General features: G+C 47.5%; 1 protein-coding gene across 4 annotated transcripts in view; it reads right to left on the reverse strand.

Moving 5' to 3' along the window:
• The window catches only part of LOC144731264 (membrane-associated guanylate kinase, WW and PDZ domain-containing protein 2-like), a 135313-nt gene that overhangs the window by 106729 nt on the left and 6590 nt on the right, over positions 1–21994 (reverse strand). The gene's annotated exons all lie outside the window — the stretch shown is intronic.

Below are 21994 nucleotides of genomic sequence, written 5' to 3' on the forward strand. Positions count from 1 at the left end.
GGATCACGGGAAGTGGGTTAAAAAACGACCGAAAGATTTGCACGGTCCTAAGCAAGCAAGCAAGTGAACTTAATATAAAGGATTTAAAAAACCAGAGGACCCAGGAAAAAATCCACGCCACCACAGCTCGAGAGAGAGACACGCAAATTGCAAATCTACAGCAGGCATCAAAGAGTCTGGATCAAACCCACGACCTCGTCCATACCAGACAAGGGAGTTAACATTTCGCCACCACGGTGGCCCCTTGGCAAGAGGACAACAGCGTTAAGCTCCGACAAAAAGACATTCACGTTCGACGAATAACTCCGGCAACAAGTCCTGACGGTGGTTGGAACCAGTCGAGGAGCCCCCCCCCCCCCGACTCGACACCTGCCGCTCCCGGCCGCGTTGCTCAACAAGGCGCACGGCGCCCGCATGCGGACTGCGATCGCACAAGGAGTTTTGCGCACGCACGGGAGAACCAACGTTTGCGGGATACTCGATTAGCCACAAGTGAAGGGATGCTTGCGCCGAGTAAGGAGACGAGGCTCGCCAGTGCGCGCCGGGCGCGTGACGGACACGCCCAACAGGACGAGCACGTATTCCTCATAGCCGTTAACCCATACGGCTTACCGGTATTCTTGTGCAGGGAAATTGAGTTTTCAGGTCCATACGGCGTAAAGCAGTTTCAATACGGGCAAAAAAAAATGTGTCTATTTGCGTTTCTCCCTTGTGATGAGAACGTTGAGATTCATACGGGCACAGGGCGACCAATAAGGTGTGAATTGGTCTGTAAAAACATTCCTGCAGAGGGAGCTGGTAGGAACGTTGGGTTGCTCGGTCAATGGCCAGGGTCAACGGCGGCATGGTGTATTCCGCAAATATGGCCGACTGAGGGCGGGCACAACCCGGCGTGAGTAGGTTAAACGTTGAGTTTTATAAGGGCACCACGGGGTGACCAGCCCCACCCCTCCCACCCAGCCCCACCCCTCCCACCCCCGATCCAGCCCCACCCTCCCCACCCAGCCACTCCCCACCCTCCCCACCCAGTCCCTCCCCACCCTCCCCACCCAGTCCCTCCCCACCCTCCCCACCCAGTCCCTCCCCACCCTCCCCACCCAGTCCCTCCCCACCCTCCCCACCCTCCCCACCCAGTCCCTCCCCACCCAGTCCCTCCCCACCCAGTCCCTCCCCACCCAGTCCCTCCCCACCCAGGCCCTCCCCACCCAGGCCCTCCCCACCCAGCGCCTCCCCACCCAGCGCCTCCCCACCCAGCCCCTCCCCACCCTCCCCCTCCCATTTTTTGATGCACGACGGACAGCCACAATAATCCCCTGTGGGCTGGTGGAACCAGGTGGTTCCTACCAGTTTAAAGGTAGGAACTGATAACGCTTGACAGTTATGAATCCAGGCACATGCCCGGAATTATTAACTCAAACACGGAGATTATCGAATGGCAAGTGGCCCCGTGTGGCATTCAATAATGCAGAGGCTGAAAATTAGATTGCAATCTGTAGAAAGTCATACACAGCATGGGCACAGCGGTGGGAGGGCAAATGCCTGGCATTCTCCTCAACCAACTTTAAATTGCGATGGCAAAGCAAATAGTGATCGGCAACCGTAATACCGTGGGTTTAATGGGCTCTCTTGGCTACTCGATAAGGGGACGGAACGGAGGTAGCCAAGTGGCTTGGTGGGGGGGTCAGAGCAGGGGGCCAACACCTGCTTAGAGCCTGGGTTCATATCTCTGCCAACATCCACGATAAAAAACAGGTCCTCGAGTCTAACGGAGTTCATTGCCCCGAGCCGGGCTCCCCAATGACTGAACGCGAAAAATGTAAAAGCACAACAAGTTTCACCGAACTTTGCGAAACTAATTCATCTCGAACGTTTCTCTCAGCGGCAGAGCGTGTATGCACGGACGCGCATCACTGCGTGCACGGAGTAAAAGGTTACAGCAAGATAACACGTGGGGCCGCGTGCTGGCCAGTCCTTGGTTCGTGGCCCTGACCGGAAATGGAACGGTCGGCTGTTGTTGTAGTTTAAAGGGTCACTTGACGTCATCTCAAAGTCGTTTTTTTCGATACTGCATCTCATTTCACGCGTTATCCTCTATTACACGGGGTTACTGCGCACGACTGTCTCAAGACACGACATCGTCAGCGCAAGCGCAACCGAAATTGGATCATTTGTGAAAGGACAGGGATTCCAGCGGCATAGCTATCAGCAAGCAGGTGGCGACAACTACACCGGGGCCTCCTGTGCACCTCCGAGTGAATAAATATAAGCAAGAGTCCCGCAACACATTCTCAGACGGCAACGTTTTCAACAGCGTTAGGGTTCCGTGACTGCTCCGGCGCTCATAAGTAAACCATGAAAGACTCAAGTCAAATCGCAGCTCCATAAGCACACACCCGGGAGCGCATGTCATGCAAAAGGAGCACAACAAATCCATCCGCTCATTTATTTTTCAGCAGCTACTGCCCTCGACCGCACGTCCCATTCCGTCATTACAGTACAAAGAGAAAGACCCCAACCACCGCCCCCGTGTAGGCCTTCACAGACTGTTGGGGCAAGTGCTGTTAGCGAGCACCTATGAAGGGTGGCACGGAGCAAGACTGGGCGGGTGGCAGAGGTCGCAACCGGGTACCCGAAACCCGTACCCTACCCGATACCCGGCTACCCGTACCCGGCCGGGTACGGGTACGGGTAGCCGGGTATCGGGTACGGGTAGCCGTTTGCGACCCTGGTGCGGCCGGGTACGGGTAGGCCGTGAGTCACTGGTGAGTAACCGTTTGTCACTCATTTCGGGTAGGGTACGGGTACGGGTAGGGAACGAGTACCGTACCCGGCCAGGTATGGGTACGGGTACCCATTTGCGACCCTGGTGCGGCCGGGTACGGGTACGGGTAAGGAATCAAAACCTGTTTGCGACCTCTGGCGGGTGGGCCAGCACCACGCCCAGGGCCGCCTTTGCCACACCGCACCAGCTACTCATTTGAGGCAGAGTCGATCGAGTGGCGTCCCAGGACCATGTCAGATGATCGTCACTGGTGCTTGCTGGCCGGCCACCTTCGTTTCCCTCGTCGTGATGTTTGCACGCCACACCGGGGTAACACTTGTTGAAGGTGGAGTCGAGCAATGGAGCAGTTGAGATGTTTGTCACCGATGACGGTGGCCGTCAGTGGGTACCGAACTCTCGGGTCACCGGGATTTGTAGCGCGGCGCGATGACCACTTCGACTACCGCTCAAGTACTCGACATTATACAAGCGCACACACACACACGTGAGTCAACGATCCCCTGTTTGGCTTTATAGTCCAGAGGCAAGTTCTGTATAGAGAGCACCTATTACGGCTAACAGTGCACACGAGAGGATTGAAGTGGAAGCAGATGAATAACTTAATTTGAAATGGACAAAGAAGACAGTACACGCACCGTAGTCTCATACCTGTCAACCCCTTATCAGTGCCCTACCTTACGAGACCAATTCACACCTTATTGATCACCCCGTGCCCCTTATAAACCTCAACGTTCATCCTACAAAGTCCCATCAGAAGGGAGAAACACAAACGAATAGACAAAAAATTATTCTTTGCCCGTATTGAAACGGCTGTACGCCGTATGGAACGGAAAACTCAATTTCTGTGTACAAGAATACGGGTAAACCGTTTGGGTTGACAAGTCAAGCACAGTTAAACTACACAGTAGTTAATTTTATATTTTATTGAACCCATATCATCAGTGACAACAGAGGACAAGTACACATACAAGTAAGGTCAACGTGTCTCGGGATTACACCCTCTGGCAAGCCCTTTTTTGCCTAAATAAGAGCTTAAATTTCGATTTAAAGCTTTCGTGACTGCAGGGATTCATATTATTAGTTCTTTCGGTAAAGTCACGTAGAAGGGAAATAATATTTTATTATTTTATTATTTCCCTTCTATGCGACTTTACCGAAAGAAGCAATAATATAAACAAGAGCTTGTTAAGGTGTACAGTCGTCCGGCGGTTAAAGTTTTTAATCCGTTCCACGAAAATTACCGTTAACCGAAATAACCGCGAATCGAGTTCACTTATAAGTTGCAAAAATAACAAAAATATCACTTAGTCTGCAAGACAGCAGTTTCTGCTGCCAAAACAGAAAACGCAATGCAAACAAAGCCGGTCAAAGTCTAAACGCTCACGACTGGGCGTCACTAGTTGGCGGAGAGCATGGCTCAGCCCCACACCTTACGAGCGCAAATTGGCGCACGTGTGCATAACGTGAACGTACCGTTAGTCAACATTTTAACGTTAGTCGAAACCATGGGTGGGGGGTGGGGGGGGGGTTCCCTACGGGAGGCGAAACATCAACCGAGAAACCGACGTCGCCGCTAACCGAGGTATTGCTGCGAGAGGTTAATTTTCTAACCAAGGCAAGGGATGGGGGACGGGGCGTGGGTATGACAGAGATAATGAACAAAATAAGAAGGGACCGACAACTTGAGGCCCACATCCACCCATCCTTCTCCTAGGATCAGCTCGTCTCACAGGATATACCGAGGGTAACGTGAGCCGCTGCTACAGTATTTCAATAAAATAAAACTTGACACGTTTACTATGCGCAAATTTCTTTTTGGGCTAGGCGATGTGTAACGATCTGGCCAGGTTGACGTTGTTAAGATCCTTTGCCACCCGACCTTGGACAAACAAATGAAATGGTCACGCGGTGCACAAGCGTTTCAAACAACACGCCCGGTGCTTTTATTCTGACTTCTTGGAGCCTGTCCCGATGATTATTGACGTAGTTTAAAAGTGAAAATGTCGTATCAAAATCGCTAAATTTGATTGTAAGAACTGCTCAACTTTCTGGTGAGGCCCAAATAATAATAATCAATGGTGGCGGGTCTTAGCGGACATAAATTTGCGAGATGTTTTCTGTGACTCGACCCAAAAAAAAAAAAATCTATCGCGAGTCAACGTTCAATTTGGTGAATTCTAAATTGTTGTGCATATTGTCTATACTCTTTGGTTCTTTCGGTAAAGTCACGTAGGTATAAAATTCAGTATAGACATATTGTCTATACTGAATTGTTTTTGAACGTCAATTTGGTCTGCGATCGCTTCATTACCGAGTAAAGTAAGTATCCCAAATATCCCTTGGATCTGCCACCTCAAGACTTACCGCATTGGACGCAAAGTGTACACCATTCCCTTGTTCTTCATGGACTTGCTATCTGCGATTTTGGCTCTGCAAATCTTATCTGGAACTCGAGAGAGAAAGTGATCAGAGATAAAGTGATGGGATAATGTTCATGTACTTAACAGCTTATTTACGTATTTATGCAAGGTAATTTTAATTCATTAAAAATATTTCGGAGGCCAATATCACCCGCGACATTTGATATCCACAAGGATCTCCGTAATATACTCCTCGCGAATAACGAGGGAATACGGTAAATAAACTATGACGATGATGACCATCACAATGCCCGAACGGCGTTATATCCTTGGCACTGATGTTTACACACTGTGTGAAACACTGCGCTCATTTAAGGCTAAGGTGACCTACAACAGAAGCTGCTTACAGGATCAGACACCACCTGCAAATGGTGTGCAAGGCCGGGCAACAAAACTGACACCAGTTTTGTTGCCAGATAAAAGGGTAAAAAAAAAACAATTATCATATTTTGCTACTGGCAAATGAGGTTCCAATGGTGTCAACTACAGAGCTGTACTAATCACCACGGCACCGCTCAAAGTAAATGATCCCCCAAGTAGCCTTAACTGACCCGCTGGTTCAAGTCCTGTTAGCGAGCACCTACGAAGGCTGGCACAGCACATAATATGGGATGGCCAGCACCATGCCCGGCCGCCTTTGTCTCCCCAACGCTGATGTTTTCACACACACACACACGTGTGCACAGCAGATAAGCGGGATCCATTCAAAACGGAAACCATCCCTACAAGCAAACGCTTCCTCCACACGCAGCATGCACACCTTCTGCTCTAAAGCTGATGATGTAATGTCTGCTCAGCCTGTTGCCTGGTAACTATTGCTATAGCTACGGGGTTTGTTGTTAAAGCCATGATGGGAGAGAGAGACACACACACACACAGAGGGGGGGGGGGGTGCATTAACGAGTATCCGAGCTGGCAAGCCACAATCATGCGAGAAAATAAGTAGTCCTTGCAATTTGGAGGAAACCACGCCAGCCAATCAAACAAAATCACAACCAGCGGCGGCGAGGAAACTCATTAAACTACTGTACAGACAACATCGCTTCTGGATGTCAAATGTACGGGGAAGGGGTAGCGCATCAATTTCACAAACTCCCATGCGGCAGAGCAAGCAATAAGTGAAGTGACTCGCAACTAACCCTCCTTCTAAACTTGTTCGTTTTTGTTGTTGTTACAGAAACGCGTTGCCGAGCGCTTTGGGGCCATCCATAAATGACGTCACGCGATTTTGGACGATTTTTGACCCCCCCCCTCGTCACACGGCGTCACAAAATGTCAGACCCCCCCCCCCCTAAAATATGACGTCACAAAGCTCTGCCCCCCCCCCCCCCAAAAAAATAAAACATGCTTCAAATCGCTTTAAACTATTGTCATTGTAGTGCGTATTTAATGTGGCGCTGCAAACTGATGTTGTAGGAGAAAACATAAAAACTCCACAGCAATAAAATGTTTTCTAATTTTCTTGCTGTGGATTTCACACCTAATGACGATTGCTTGTGTTGCAGTCGAAACGTCGTGATAATTTTTATTGTTTTATATTATTTTATTATTTCCCTTCTACGTGACTTTACCTAAAGAACCAAGAATATTAAAAAGCATATTTAATTAAGTAGAACGTGTTGTCTATATTTATTTAAAGTTGCGCATTTTGATGTGACGTCACATTTTTCACCCCCCCCCCCTCACACATCGTCACAAATGTCTGACCCACCCCCCCAGGTGCGTGACGTCATTTATGGACGGCCCTTCTATCGAACGCCGACTTTGCCAGTGCCGACTTGTTGCTGGCCACTTGGCGTTTTCGGTGGGGGGGGGGGGGGCTGTGCTCTGCTTGGCAACTCTGTCGAACAATAAATCCCCAGCCTCCCTCCCACACCCATCACACCGTGGTTGGGAAAACTTGCGGTACACGTTCGAGAAATTTTGAAAACGTCAGACTTTGGTGGAGGAGCAACTCCCTCGCCTTAAAAAAACAACAGAACGCACGGCGATGATTTTGACGGAATTAAACAAAAATGTCTTCCTGCGGCAGAATTGTGTTGGCTGGATATGTTGTTGTTGTTGTTGTATTCCAATGCCTACAATTAATACCATTGTACTGGACTGCAGCATCGTCAAAGAAAAAAGCGTGGCAGTGCGATTGTGAAAAACGCGTACGCAAACTGTCCTCTTGTGTGATAAGACACCCCCGTGGGTAGAAGACAAAGCGAGTTGATTCGTCTGGTACATGCAGTGCCGGCTCTTACAACAAAACAAGATGAAGATACTCCTCCCCGCCCCACCGGTTAATTCTTACAGCCCGAAAGGGGCAAGCGCTGTTAGCAAACACCCACTTGGGCTGGCACGAGGTGGCTTAAGCCAGCGGGCCGTGGCTGGCTGCCTTTGTCTCCCCCGGAGCTCATGTTTACAGAGGCACTCGATAAAGGCCGAGCTGACCTAGGGGACGGCTCAGGGACAGGTTCCAAGCTCTCCTCGCTACCGACGTGCATGGCTGGAAAGAACGCACATGGCATTGCCGGGACTCTGAACGCAGCGGGCGAACCACCGCGAGATCCAACACGTAAAATTTTGATTTAAAGCTTTCGTGACTGCAGGGATTCATATTCTTGGTTCTTTCGGTAAAGTCACCTTACCGAAAGAACCAAGAATATCCAACACGTAGTCGGCTTTCGCGACTAATATCATTCATAAGAAGGGTTTCTGGGTAAGAAACCGTAAATATAAGTGGTATTAACCCACCACCACCCGACACAGCCGATCAACAAGGTTTGTCGCTTGTGTGAACAAAACGTGCCAATTAGCTATTATTTCAGCACGTCAGTGTGATGGCGAGTAAACCAACAACATTTACAATAGAGTACGACGTTTCGCTGGTGATTTATAACCAGCTTCATCAGGCGATTTGCCAGAAGTGAGATTGCACGCCTGCACATCAACAACAGCTGCTGAATTGCCGCTAAGTGGCGGTGCACTTTGAGAGCCTGTGAAGTATTCTTTGGGTCTTTCGGTAAAATCACTTAGATAGGTTCAAAGAAAAGAACAAAAAATCTAAGACATCGTAGATTATTTTCTTTTAACCCAACTACGTGACTTTACCGAACGACCCAAAGAAGTCACGAAAGCTTTAAGTCAAGCTTGTGAAGTGCCACAGTTTTGCTGGTGGCAGGTAAGAGAACAAAGCTAAATATTAAAAAATGGGATTAACCAAGATAATGATTCCCCCAAAGAAGCTACATGGGTTGTTGGCGCAAGTGCTGCAATAGCGAGCACCCCGTTAAGGTGAGCGACGGCACACAAGTCGTTCAGTGTGGTTGGGCGCAAGCTTTCGGCCCATGGATGCCCTGGGGTGCATTGGTGCTGCCCCGGTTGTTTCTGTGGTTTTGTTGTTATCATCGTTGTTGTTGTTGTTGGTGCTGGTTGCTTCCCATGTTGCCCCAACTCCCTGTACCACCGCCCCATCGGAAAGCACCCAGGGATGCGAATGCACACAGACGCGACATACACTCCCACGTTGTGCTTCATTGGACCGAGCATTACGGCCCAAAGAGATGTGTCCAAGAGTGAGAAAAAAACACTGTAAAAAATTAACCCGTAAAAACTAAGTTTTTCACTATAAATCCTTTATATGTGTGGCAACTAGAGTCCTCTCGTCCTCTGGCTTGAGATGGCTGCCACCTATGGGTCAGATGATTGCCTGCCACCATTAAGCAATTGGTAATTAAATATAATTAATTTTTTCCTAAAAAGTGTAAAATTTTGGAAAAAAAATTTCACGAAAATAAATTGTCACGCACAACGAGTCTGTGTGCAAAATGTCAGCTCGATTGGATCACGGGAAGTGGGCTAAAAAACGACCGAAAGATTTGCACGGTCGTAAGCGCGCAAGCAAGCAAGCGAACTTAATATAAAGGATTTAAAAACAGAGTCTGCTCAGCGGCCGTTCTCTCCGACACACGGGGCAGACTCTGCTCTGTGAGCTTTCCGAATGGGTTCTTTGCCGTGTGACATGTCACCGATATGCACAATGGGTATAAATAGGGGTGAAGAACACTTCAATGAAGTGTACAAAAACAAATCAAACCAGGAGCGAATTTATAAGCTCGACGTGAAACATCTGAACGACCGAAATTTACTTTTGAACGATGTGACAAAGCCCAAATGAAACCAATGTACGGCAGAAACCCGATCGCCCGTGTTGATATGGCAGGGGACCGGATCACGGACCCTGTAATCCGCTGCGCCCCACCGTGGAGGGTCGACTTGTTTGTAATCCGTGGAAATGTCGCGCCCACGCGGTGCGCCGCAGATTATGGGAGCCACGCGATTCCCACCTAATCCGGAGAAAGCGTGCGCGTGGCAGGAGAAGTGGGCGCAACTCACTCGCGGCCAACTTAACTCGCAATAAATTAGCAGATTACGAGGGGCTACGACCTTTATCTCTCCCCCCCCTCTTCCCAGACCAAATTGGCACAAATCTGCCATGTGGTCGATGCTAAGCTAAAGAATATTTTTGCAATTACCGTTGGCTTGATATCCAAGTGGACGAGGAAAGAAAAATGCTCAAGTCCCTTTATGACTAAAACAAATCACGGCCGCACAGCTGGTCCCGTCTGCCGCAATTTGCGGGATGCTCTTCGTTCCACGATTACGTCCCAAGCTTTCTTTTTTGTAGCGCTGGCGGTTTCCTCGGCCGCCTTGCTTGAACGCGGCGCTGCAAAGGGGCACGAGAGTTACTGGAGAGGAAAACCCAGCCGCTGTAAATCCGTGCCCGTCAAAGCTGGAATGACACACGAGAGAGAGGCTTTGTGGCGTGGTCAGCACCAGGCATGTCCCGGCCTCGTTGACGTCCCTCCGTGTTGCCACCGCGCTGCACCGACCCACAATCCACAAGAAATACCTCGACCGCCGCACCTCACTTTAGGTCAAGTCGACCTCGAGATGGCCCAGAAGAGATTCAGATGGGAGTTGCCTCAGGAGGTGGTCCCCGCATCAGGGCCAGACATTCTAGATTGAAAACTCATATTTTTGGAACTGCTTTCTGTGTTTAAGTTCGTTGTCCTGCCCCACACCTCCAATAAGCACAGTTGGCTACGTACGGTGGTGCAAAAGAAGTTGAATGTACATAGAAACTGATCGTACCACGGTGCATTAATAACAACTGTGCAGCACTGTCCTCTATAAGCGCATATGCAAAGCATGTACCCAGAGTGTGTAAACAATACCACCACTAATAAGCCTGTAATGCACCCTTCTATATTTACCCAGGCAAGCTTCACCGAGTTTCAATACTCTTTATTCAACAAGATGTTAGGCACAATTTCATTACGGTACTTAGTGCCTTGGCTTCGTTTGGGTGCTAAAACAGAGTATAAATAAAAACCACTTTACGAAGAGTGACAAGAATAATAAACGCGACAGCCAAGGAACGGTTGCATCAGAGCTCACGTACGCAGAGGAGATGGAGGGATGAAATTGCTTTGCGTGCAGGTACTGGATTTGCTGGTTGCAACCCAAGATTTTGAGCAGATGCAGTGGCTTGCGAAGGCTTTCATCCAGCAGGAGATTGTTCACGGATGATGATGATGATGAACGCTGCCAAGCTCCATACAGACGAATTAAAAAATCGACCGCAGTACTCGCAATCTCCTGGCGTCCACCTTGCAGCCTAAGCCGACAATGCGTGCTATTCCGAGTCTGCTTTTCTCTTCAATTACAATACGGCCCAGGCTCAGATCCACTTAGCTTGCTCGAATCTGACAAGATTGGGCACATTCAGGACGATTTAAATTCCATTTTATATTAACCTAAACGAAACAATTGTATTTGTCAGGAAAAGCGAATGAGCTATTAGCTCTTTTTCAGAGGCAACGTGGCTTATATCACCACATGTAGTCATTTATAATACCAACCAAATAACCTAAAAACGCATGCTTCTAAAATGTGGAGGGAAAAACCGTGTGACCACCACGGAGAAAGAGAACACGCAGACTTCAAATGTTACAACAGAGGCATCGTCAGGGTCCCGGATCGAACCCATGCCCTCCTTCGTACCAGGCGATAAAATCTCACCACCACGGCGGCCCTGTAGACCGTCCCACAAACATCAAAACGCGTAAACGAGTTTCTAAAATACATCAATAAAATCGAACGGTGTGACTAAATCCCAGCAGCAGTCGGCAATGGGCAGCCCAAGCAAGCAACAGGGATTGATAAAAGCTCATTAAAGGCAGTACACTTTATGGCAATATTAGTATGGCGACTCCCAAGGGGGGTTTGCTGGACTTAATCAAGTCGCCACTTGCCCCCCACACGCTCGTTTGCTTTCTTTAATAACGAACACAACACACGGGAAAGCGAGCAATGGCGCAGAATTCAAGGGAAACGTCAAAAAATTCAAGGAGGAAGGCAATTAACAGGAGATTAACTACGAGCAAAAAAAAAATACGGTGAAGTAGAAATGATCATCATCAGCCTTGGTCTATCCACTGGTGGATGAAAGCCATCCTAAGGTTTTGCCATCCTTTATAGTCGGGCATCCATAACAGTCAGACTACTGCTATTATGAGGCGGGGGGGGGTCAACAGTGGCCGATAGAAATCATTGCCGCACCCCCATCCACCATCGGAACGTGGCTGTAAACAGATGAGCAAATGGCAGTTGATCATTTAAGCAGGAAATCTCTGAGGTTCTTTTTTTGCTGTTGTTTTTTTAACGACAAAGGCTATATGGGCCTAACGTATGATTGCATTCGATTGAACGCACGCCGAACCCTGCAAAACAAAGAGAAACACAACTGCGAAATAAATCCGATAGCAGCGAAAAAAAATCATTGAAGATCTCGCGCAAAGCAATGAGGAGCAGGGAAATAGAAATAGGAGGCTGGTTATTGCGACTGTAATTCACAAATTGTAGCCCTCAGGGAAAGAGGGAACCATAAACACATGATAGAGATATAATCTTCGAGTTAGTGGAGGAATTTTAAACGGATCCTGATAACACATTAAATGCGCACAGTCCAGGAATCGGGCCATCTCTCTCTCGAATGAACAGGAAGAAGTTCAAGAAGTGACACTTAAATATGTATATACGCTGCCCTTCGCAGGACGAAAAAGGAGAAAGGTTGTTAACCAAGTGGAATAAGTGTGGACATCAAAGAAGTGAGACCAGCTGCTGGAACAAATTTAGCAGAATCGTCCACCAAACGTTTACACAGAAATGAGATAACTCGAGGAAGAAATGCCTCAATAATTTTCATATTATTTTTAAAAGAGGTCATAACTGCGTTGATAAATTATAGACCCATTAGGCGTATATCTGTTTATTAACTGTTCACAAAGATCACTGGGAAGAGAGAAACTGAGAATTTGAGAAAGTCAGTTTAAGGGATGTATTTTTTGTTTTATACCATTTAGGAATGGTTTTTCTGCTATCGACCGTACACATACATAGTTCTACCCGTGATAATCTCACCTCTGATTAGCATGGTTAGCTACGTACAGTGCAAAAGAAGTTCAACGTACATGTATCTCGTGTTATTTTATTCATAAAATATACTAGCTTCAGTTTGTTGTGCACATTAGGCTAATTCCACCACAGTATTTGCACACTCGGCCATTCTCATAAAATAAATACATAGAATGGGGAGGGGGGGTTATTTTCATTCAACGCCCCCATTTTAAGATTATTAAAAGTTTGCCGCTTTGTCGTGGCCGTAGCAAAACGAAGGACAAATTAACAAAAATGTGGCCAGCAGTAAATTGCGTATAAACAAAGTGTGTTTTAAGAGCTGGCAGTGGTTTGTTTTGAGAGAAAACAAACAATCACGGACCCTCATTTGATCGATGGAAATGCTGATAAGCAAAAACATTTCCGCACCGATTGACCAAGGAATTCGGAACGCAAAAATCGAGTTCCTTGACCTTGATGAACCCCAAGAGGATTACTGTGGATTCGTCGCTTTGAAAAAAGGTACCGCAAATGGACAAATAACTTTGAGAAACTTACACTCAGTAAATACTGTACTTGTTTTGGGGAGGCAGCCGAGGGATGGAACACATTCACAAAGGAGGGACTCTTTCCGCCACGGAGATAGAGCGGCGATGAAATCAGCTCATGTGCAGAGGGGGGACTTGGATTCTTCGATCGCAGGATTACGGCTTATGGAGACCTACATCCAGCAGTGGATTGACCACGGCTGATAGTGGCGATGATTGTGCAAGTCACTCGTCCACATCAAATTGGAAATAAGGTTTAAATCACAGTTGGCCGAAACCCAGAATCAAATCCAGGCTTCTCAGCGGCTCTATTAGCCCCCTAGAATCAGAATCATTATCTTTTTAAATCCTTTATATTAAGTTCGCTTGCTTGCTTGCTTGCGTGCTTGCGTGCTTGCTTGCTTATGACCGTGCAAATCTTTCGGTCATTTTTTAACCCACTTCCCGTGATCCAATCGAGCTGACATTTTCCACACAGACTCGTTGTGCGTGACAATTAATTTTCGTGCACCTTCAAATCTAGATTGAAAATTTATGTTTTTAGAACTGCTTTTTGTGTGTAATTTGCCATCCTTCCCCCATACCTCCGATTAGGATGGTCGGCTACGTACGGTGCAAAAGAAGTTCAATATACGGAGGACGCATAAAAGTTGTTTTTAAAGGCCGGCCTGGAAGAAGTGGTACCCACATTTGACCCCACCACATGCTTCCTGCAGACTGACCAGCTGTAATGCAGCGAAAGATGATCAATTGAGATTTTTTGGTTTTCCAGTAATGTATTATATCCTCTCTACTATGTTATCATGGACTATTGAACGCAGTCGGCTCGGTGTGGGGGGGGGGGGAAGAGCATGTGGTACAGAGTGCATGAGTGACAGTTAAAAATTCGAGGGTTGAAATCCCTGTCCATCATCGCTTAGGGGGGGCAGATAAAAATTCTGTGCCACTTGCTTAATGGGAAATCAACATTGTTTGACCCGTGGAAAGACCGACCCTACGCCACATGAAATACTGTGGAATTTCCACCACTGCTTATTAGAGCAAAGAGGCACTGGGGACTTTATGCGAGTCAACCGAGAACACCAAAAACGTACCCCTTACGGGAATTATACGAACACCGAGATAAATCACTGAAACTCGTGTTAAGTAGTAAAACTGCATCCTATATAGGAGGTCCTTCATACCCACTTACAGCTATGATCCACGCCCTCTTTTAACGTGCAGAAAAATCTTATTATCTTCAAATGTATTGCTTATTAGCAGAGTTTTTGGTGTCATTTCACTCACGGTGACTGTAATAGAAGTCCATCCGAAGCGGTGGAACATCACCCGACATTATCCACAGAAAACACGGCCGACAGAAATCATTCATTTGCAGAAGAGTCGCCCAGGTATTCAAACGAGCGAGTCCGCCCACAGTCACTTCCGACAACAACCTTTCCCGTTAAGATCTGGCAACCCCCAAAAGAGAAAAAAAAACAGCAGCGTAAGGATTTATCTTCAAATACATCGCACGTGCCTGCAAGTGCTCGCGATAGTGACGGAACGACCTTGGACGTCCGACACGTGTAATGAAATTCAAGCGATAACCCACTGCGGGCAATTTGCTTTGTCGTTCCATTTGCATGTAACGCTTCGCGTGCGCGCACAGCGCCTCCTTTTCCCCACGCTAACTAAAGGAGGCCCCCATCGGCACCTCGAGCTTCCGAGCGAGATCGCGGTACGAACAGCCGACAGCGTCGTATCTTAGGTACGCATCTACGATTAGGTGGCGACAATAAGCAGACGATGCGCGTTTGCGTTTCGATGCCAGAAAACTCCCGGACCGGTTTTTTGACAAAAGTGTCATGTCAGCAGAGTCAGTGCCAGGTTGAACTAATGCTGGTGAATTGCCAGGTGGTTTTTTTTTTTATACAGGCAAGGGTTATTTCCTTTAGCTATGCGTCCAAGTTCGCCGCTAAATAACATAATACAAAACACGAAATAACAATTATAATGATTACTTGAATACCCATCTATACTGCCGTCCACCCAGCAGTATAAATGGATATCACCCCAGTTGGTCAATTGGGAGGGCGCATGGTAAGGCAATCCGAATCGTTTATCTTGATATTTATTTAGACTGGAAAAATCCGATGAGCTATTAAGCTCTTTTTCACAGGATGTCCAGTATTGATACTGGGCTATTCGTAAAGTTTTTGGGCAGGCTCCGTGCCACTCATTGACATGCTAATTTCTCTACCCCCCCCTTTCTCTCCGCCGCCCCCCCCCCCCTCTCTCTCTATTTAAGGCCTTGACACAGAGGCGTGGTTTCTCTGTGTGTCTCTGTGTTATCTCTCTCTGCTTATGTCTGTCGATGTGTCTCCGGTTCTGTGTTTTATCTCTCTCTCAAATTTAGCATTCTCTGGAAGAACGTAATCAACCGGGTAGGGTGTTGACTGTTATGTAAAGCCGACTCTGTGTTGTATTGCATTATATTTCTAAGTATACTAGGTTTGTTTTCTATTTCGTTTATACCTGATGATGATTGCTTGCGTTGCAATCGAAACGTCGTGTGCTATCATTTAATTCATTATTTTCTCTTTATACGTGACTTTACCGAAAGAACCAAAGAGTTATTCGTAAAGTATTGGTTACTCCGACTTCTAGAGCTTCCTTTAGCACAGGCCCTCCTGCCAGCAGCGGAATGAGCAATTAATTGCAGGTGCTGAACCTTTTTCCACACTTGTTCCATGGTCTCCCGTCTCATCCTGACGTCGTTTGCCCTTCTCTTCTTTGGCAGCCGGCACCACTTTTGTTTTCTTTGCATTCAACGCATCCAACCCCCCCCCCCCCACAACGTCAGAGCTCACGTCAGCCGCTCTCGTCGAGCTCGTGTTGCCACCGATGTTGTGTCTCCATCAACAAGTGCCGAATCGTCGGCGCGAGCAGAAGCGGCACTACGTTGCGTTGGTTATTGGCGAAAACGTTGTCGGTAAAAAACGCCCTCCAATTTACTTGCGCGCGTGCCACCGTGTTGACTCCATTAGAGTTAGCACTGGAGATACCCCTCGAGGGCATTTGGCCTACTCTTCCATGCTGGCCAGGTGACTCGGAAAAAGTCGGTCGGTCCCCGTATCCCTTAACCTGGAAATTTAATAACCCCCCTTTATAAGGTCCCACTCATTGCACACAAAGTGCTTGCCACAAATGAACCACAATCCCTAGCGGATCTCGTCAAGGAACATAAACCATCACACGAACTCCGGTCATCCTCGCAGCGGCTTTTGGCTGGCCATCGAACAAAGACGGTGGTCACCGCATCGCGCGCTTTCAGACGCGCTTCTGCGGCCGTCTGGAACGCTCTTCCTTCCGATATTAGGAAGCCACTGGAGCTATGTCACTTTTAAATCGAGATTGAAAATTAATTTCTTTAGAACTAATTTTTTTGTGTTTAGTTTGTTGTCCCTCCCCCACACTCTAATTAGCAAGCTTGGCTATGTACGGTGCGAAATAAGTTCAACATACATACAAACATAGGACGTATAATAGTAGCTTTTTTTTAAGGCCGACCTGGAAGAGGTAGTACCCACACTTTACCCCACCACATGCTACCTGCAGATCGACTAACTGTGATGCACCTATTTAACTTACACTGGATGGATAGAGGCAGATGGATTGAAACTAATTGCCCACCCTCTAAACCAGCCACTTCTGGAATGGCAGTCCAATAGGAAAACCCATTACAGGGCAGCATCCTTGGCTTTTTGGCGATGTAGGGAAATTGTGATTTTTCAAAGCGCAGCATACCCTATGGGCACAGCGGTTAGAGGACTGCACAAATTAACCTGGCGATCAGAGTTCGTTTCCCGGCCAGCATCGGTGGAGAGCGATATCCAAACCGATCCGGGGCCTTGTGCAAATCACCAACCAGCACAGACCACGGAGGTGAAGTACGGTTAAGCACAACCCTCATGACTGCTATGGCATGGGGGAGGCCTTCATCCAGCTGTGGATTGACCGAGAGTTGTATACTACGTATTGCTTTGCTGTGGAATTAACAAGACGGTGCACGACACGACCACAGCGTCGAGATGCTAGGAGATGAAAACTGTGAACGATGTCGAATTGAATTGCGATTACGATTCAGGGGGGCAGCCAAGGTGGATACCGTGGGTATCCGGGGCACCCCCAATGTTTAAATACAGTAAGAGACACACACGCAACACTGTCAAATACAACATATCGCGGTACTGTATTTTTGAGGCCGCATTTCTCTCTTCAGCAAGGCGACAGAAATAATGCTGATTTGTGCCGATGACGGAACCTTTAAATAACTACACAGGAGCACACTGGCCCAGTACCGAGTCAGTAGCAGCCACGAGTCGTGAAGATTTAATCTAATTATATAGCTCAGTAAAAACTCCCCCTTTCAGGCGTGAAGGAAGTTGGTAGGGGGGGAAACTTCAGGGATTCTATCTGTAATCTACCCAATAACCACCATCAACCATTCACTGTTCGGACTCCCCCCCCCGTTTTAAACCCGTAACAATTCATCTCGCATCTCCTTAAAAAAGTGAGCCGTATATGCAGGCGAGATGAAACGACCCCGACCGTGGGCAGGCTGCATATTTAGTAAAAAAAAAATGAACGTGGCACGCACCGTAGCAGAGGCGGCCCTCAAATGGAGACCCAAAGGTCAAAAGTGCCCTGCAGCTCATGAAACTAGCAATGGAACAGACACAGCCCCCATCCTGTCAGTCAGCAGCCCCCAGTGGAAATTCCACATTCCCACCGCGGAGGCCGGCGTCTCGCAAATTCCAAACGGCCGCTCGATTGAGCGACCTCCCCTCACCCCAAACCGACACTCGTTTTTATCGACCCCGGGGGAGGGACGATGGGTTGCGTCAAATGCCCGACCGGGAGGCGAACTTGCAGCTTTGGGAACCGCAGGCCTCGCGCGCTCTGGATGCGCACGCAGGCGGCCCGACGCGAAATTGCTGGCGAACGGGATGGAGGTGTGCACTCTTGAAACTGTATTGCGTGGTAGAAAAGGACGCTGAAGCCGGTCGTGTAGGGCCTGACGCCAAACTGTTTATTCAGGGCTTACGCCTAACTCGGGGAAGGGGTTAACACAGAGTTAGTAACTAATCTCCCCAGGGGAAGGGTACTGGGAGTTCCCTACACCCCACCAGGCTATCAGGCTCTTCCCACAGCACTGACCGAGGGTTGATCCAACTCGGCCAGCCGGGTAAAGCAGCCCCCTTTAGCCTGGCTCTCAACCCTCTATCCCAAAGCCCCCTACTCCCCTAACGCTCACTCCTCTGACCCATGGCGAAGACCCTGTCCACGTCACGGGTCTTCCCTCAAATACCCCGGGGGGGGGGGGGGGGGCATGACGTCACTTTACCCTGACGGATGTCAGCACTCCACTCCTCAACACCTGTATTGAAAACGAATTTCTTCAGAACGGATTTTTTGCGTTCAGTTCGTCATCGCCCACCCCCCTGCACTGCCGATTAGCACGGTTGGCTACGCATGCTGCGAAACGAAGTTCAACATGCAGAGGTTAAATCACGTAAATAAGGCCACCTTGAAAAAGCGCCATTCTCAGATCACTGTAGAGTCAAAATGGGCAAGGTGGCTTCTGCTAAATAAATAAATATTTACAGTGCTGTAGTAACCTTGTGTAAAGAGCGCGTGTAAATACAGTAGAAGATTGTGCGATGTAAGCAAACGCTCCTACCGATGTGCACACAAAAAGGCGGATCACCACAAGACAAGGTTTTGTGGCGCCTATAACGACACCGCATTTGGCGGGAGACAATTTGAACTTTCCCAAAATGCAGGCACTGTACTTTTCATCCAATAAACGGAGGTGTGCATTTGGATGACAGAGATAAAATTCGCGGAAAATTACTGGCACCGTCAGTTCGAAGGTGCATGCAATGGCCAGGGCTTCAAATCAAGATAGAAACAAAAAGGTTAATTGAAATGCAATATGCAATTAATAATGTAGGACGTTTGGTATTCGTGCCATTCTTATAGTGCAAGGCTGCCACAAAGGTGCTATATTTCACAGTCTGTAGAAGTTGTATAGTATGGGGGGGGGGGGGCGGTGACACGATGTTGCTACGTGTAATACCAACAGAGTTATATGCAGGGACATTTTTCACACTGGGCTAATTCGGACCACGACACCGGCAAACAAATGGCATACTCTCCTCGAAGGACGTCACGGGATCTTTAACGTCCACTGTGAAGCTGACTGCGCGCAATTTGTGATCGAATACACACCGCGCAGTATTATCCAGGGCGTCCAGCTGGATGCAAACTGCGAGCCTTCGCAACAAGCGGCGAACGCGCGAACCGCTGGGCCATGTTACCGCCCGTGCAATTTAAAAGTGTGCATGCCGTTTCGATACACCGTACCGTTGCATATTTCTGACAATTTGGAATACGTTGCATATTCCAGAGTTACGAGTTCAATTCCTGGTTTGGGGTAAACGCAGCCTGACATTTCCTTTGTGGTCAATAAAATAAGTCGCATACCCCTTTGTGGGAAGCCAACAGCAGTGACTAGGCTCCAGTCATAGGAATGTGGAATTTCCACAACTGGCAGAGAACTGCCCAAGCAGCTGGGTAGCTCCTTATCGCTTGTTTGAACAAGGAGATACATGATTAAAAGAAGACAAATATTTGGGTTTAGTGGCACGTGTTTGCAAAGTAGATTGTGCAAACAATAACGTCCTTGATATACTCCACCCACAAAGGTGAGAGGTGGGCAGGAGCGTATCATTACTAGTATTATGCTTATTACCCAGCAAAGCATCACCGAGTCTGAACTCTTTTTCAGGAGGGTCCTGCCAGGTTTTATAGGCATCCCGACTTTCTCCCACATATGAAAATAGTCAAGAAGACCAAACATCAAACCGCTGCAACTATCAGAAACGGAGCCATGAGATGCATCAGATGCCAATAACGAATGTGGCTCTCAGTTTGAATAAGTGGCATGGCAATTCATTTTCATTGCCAAAGTTACTCAATCGTATAACTTATTTACAATATAGCGAATATATTGAGCAAATGTTTTTTTAAGATTACAGATATTTGCATTTTAAAAGGACAAGTTTATAACTTTTTCAGATCATTTACATGACGTAGCAACTGTACTGGATGCCAAGTCACACCACTTTTGGCGGGAAAAGCACAGAAGTGATGCAATGCAAGAAATGCAATTCCCGATACGTTATATTTTCGGACCACTCCGAAAGAGATTTTTTTTCCTTTAAGAACGAATCCAACATTTGAGAACTCATCCCTACGGCATGACCATTTTAATGTGCAGAACATGAAACCACGGCAGGTGTAACTCGCTTCCCTCTTATCTCAGGAGTGCTCAATACTGACAAAAATTGGTTTTATTGCACCAAGTTGCACACACTCTGCGTGCCGGAGAGGCTGGCTGAACTGCAACTTTCAGCAACCCATGACACACTTGGCCAGATTATAAGGCATCGTTCTCCAAATCAAGGCCAAAGGAGAAACCAATGAAAAATACCGTAAATCACGCACGTGGCACGCCTCAAGAAATTAACGCAACCATTGCTTTTATACGTGCAACGATTTAACGATTCCCTCCCCCCTATCATTTTACAATGCAATGAATTGTCAACTGGAGAAGGAGTTTATGATGAGGTTATTTGGCCTTCTGCGTTCCGACTCGGTTTTAAGTGACTCGTTTGATCTGGTCTAGTTTGCACTGTCCGAATTACGTCGAAAATGTAGCGCCTCGGAGAATTGGCGACAGGTTTTGGCAGAACATCAATATCCCAGAACAAGCGCTGGATTGCCGAACCCACAAAAAGAACCTCCGGGGCTTAATCTCGCGCGTGAAGACTACCGTCAGCGTTAAATTGCACCGGCACACGCATCACGGCCTATCCGCCCTCATCCGTCACCAGCGGAAATTCAGAACAAGCCCAGCATGCAATTATGGAAACAGACCAGACCACAATCGACCACAAAGAAAACTACTGAACTTTCAGTGATAGGTTTTTACCCTTTCAACTGGTACCAAAACTGACACCTTTATACAAGGCATCATGTTTGCAATAACCACAACACAAGCAGTCAAATTGCAAACAAAAAGAAACAACTCTGATAATGATATGCACTGTCCTTGAAGTTGATTGGTCCACACCCGAAACAGCTTTTCTTAGAGCCTAGTCTCCATTGGTGTTGGACCAGATGACGCCAAAAGGCGTACAACTCAAAGACAGCGCACTATCAGAGTATTGAGAGCTCGGGGTAAGCATTTACACTATGAGACCTCGTTAACCAGGAGCAAAATATTTACCCTTTTAACTGGTACAAAAAACTGTTATGGTTATTGCAAACATGATGCCTTGTATAAAGGTGTCAGTTTTTGTACCAGTTGAAAGAGTAAAAACCTATCACTATATTTTGCCACTGGTAAAGGAGGTCTCCGTGTACTGAACTTTCGTTCGAGGATGTGGGTCTCTATACGAGTCTACGAGTGACTGAGAGAAACCGCACAGTAGTGCACCAATGTCAGCTTCAGGAGGCATGTAGCATTTCACCACACATCAAATGAAGCCATATCCAGGCTCATTATCCTAGACATAGACTTAGAGGTTGCGATTCATCCAGCCACACACGCATGATGGTGGCTGTCTTGTTTGCGCTATCTTTCTTGCTCATTCTCTCATCTTGTATGTGCAGAATCTCTCCCTTGTTCCGTCTAATCTCTACCATCCATTTAATATCCGTCCTGTTTGTACCGCTTTATACATTCT

The sequence above is a fragment of the Lampetra planeri genome, chromosome 38 (genome assembly GCF_965212315.1).
Source record: "Lampetra planeri chromosome 38, kcLamPlan1.2.h2, whole genome shotgun sequence".
NCBI classification, from domain to species: Eukaryota; Metazoa; Chordata; class Hyperoartia; order Petromyzontiformes; family Petromyzontidae; genus Lampetra; species Lampetra planeri.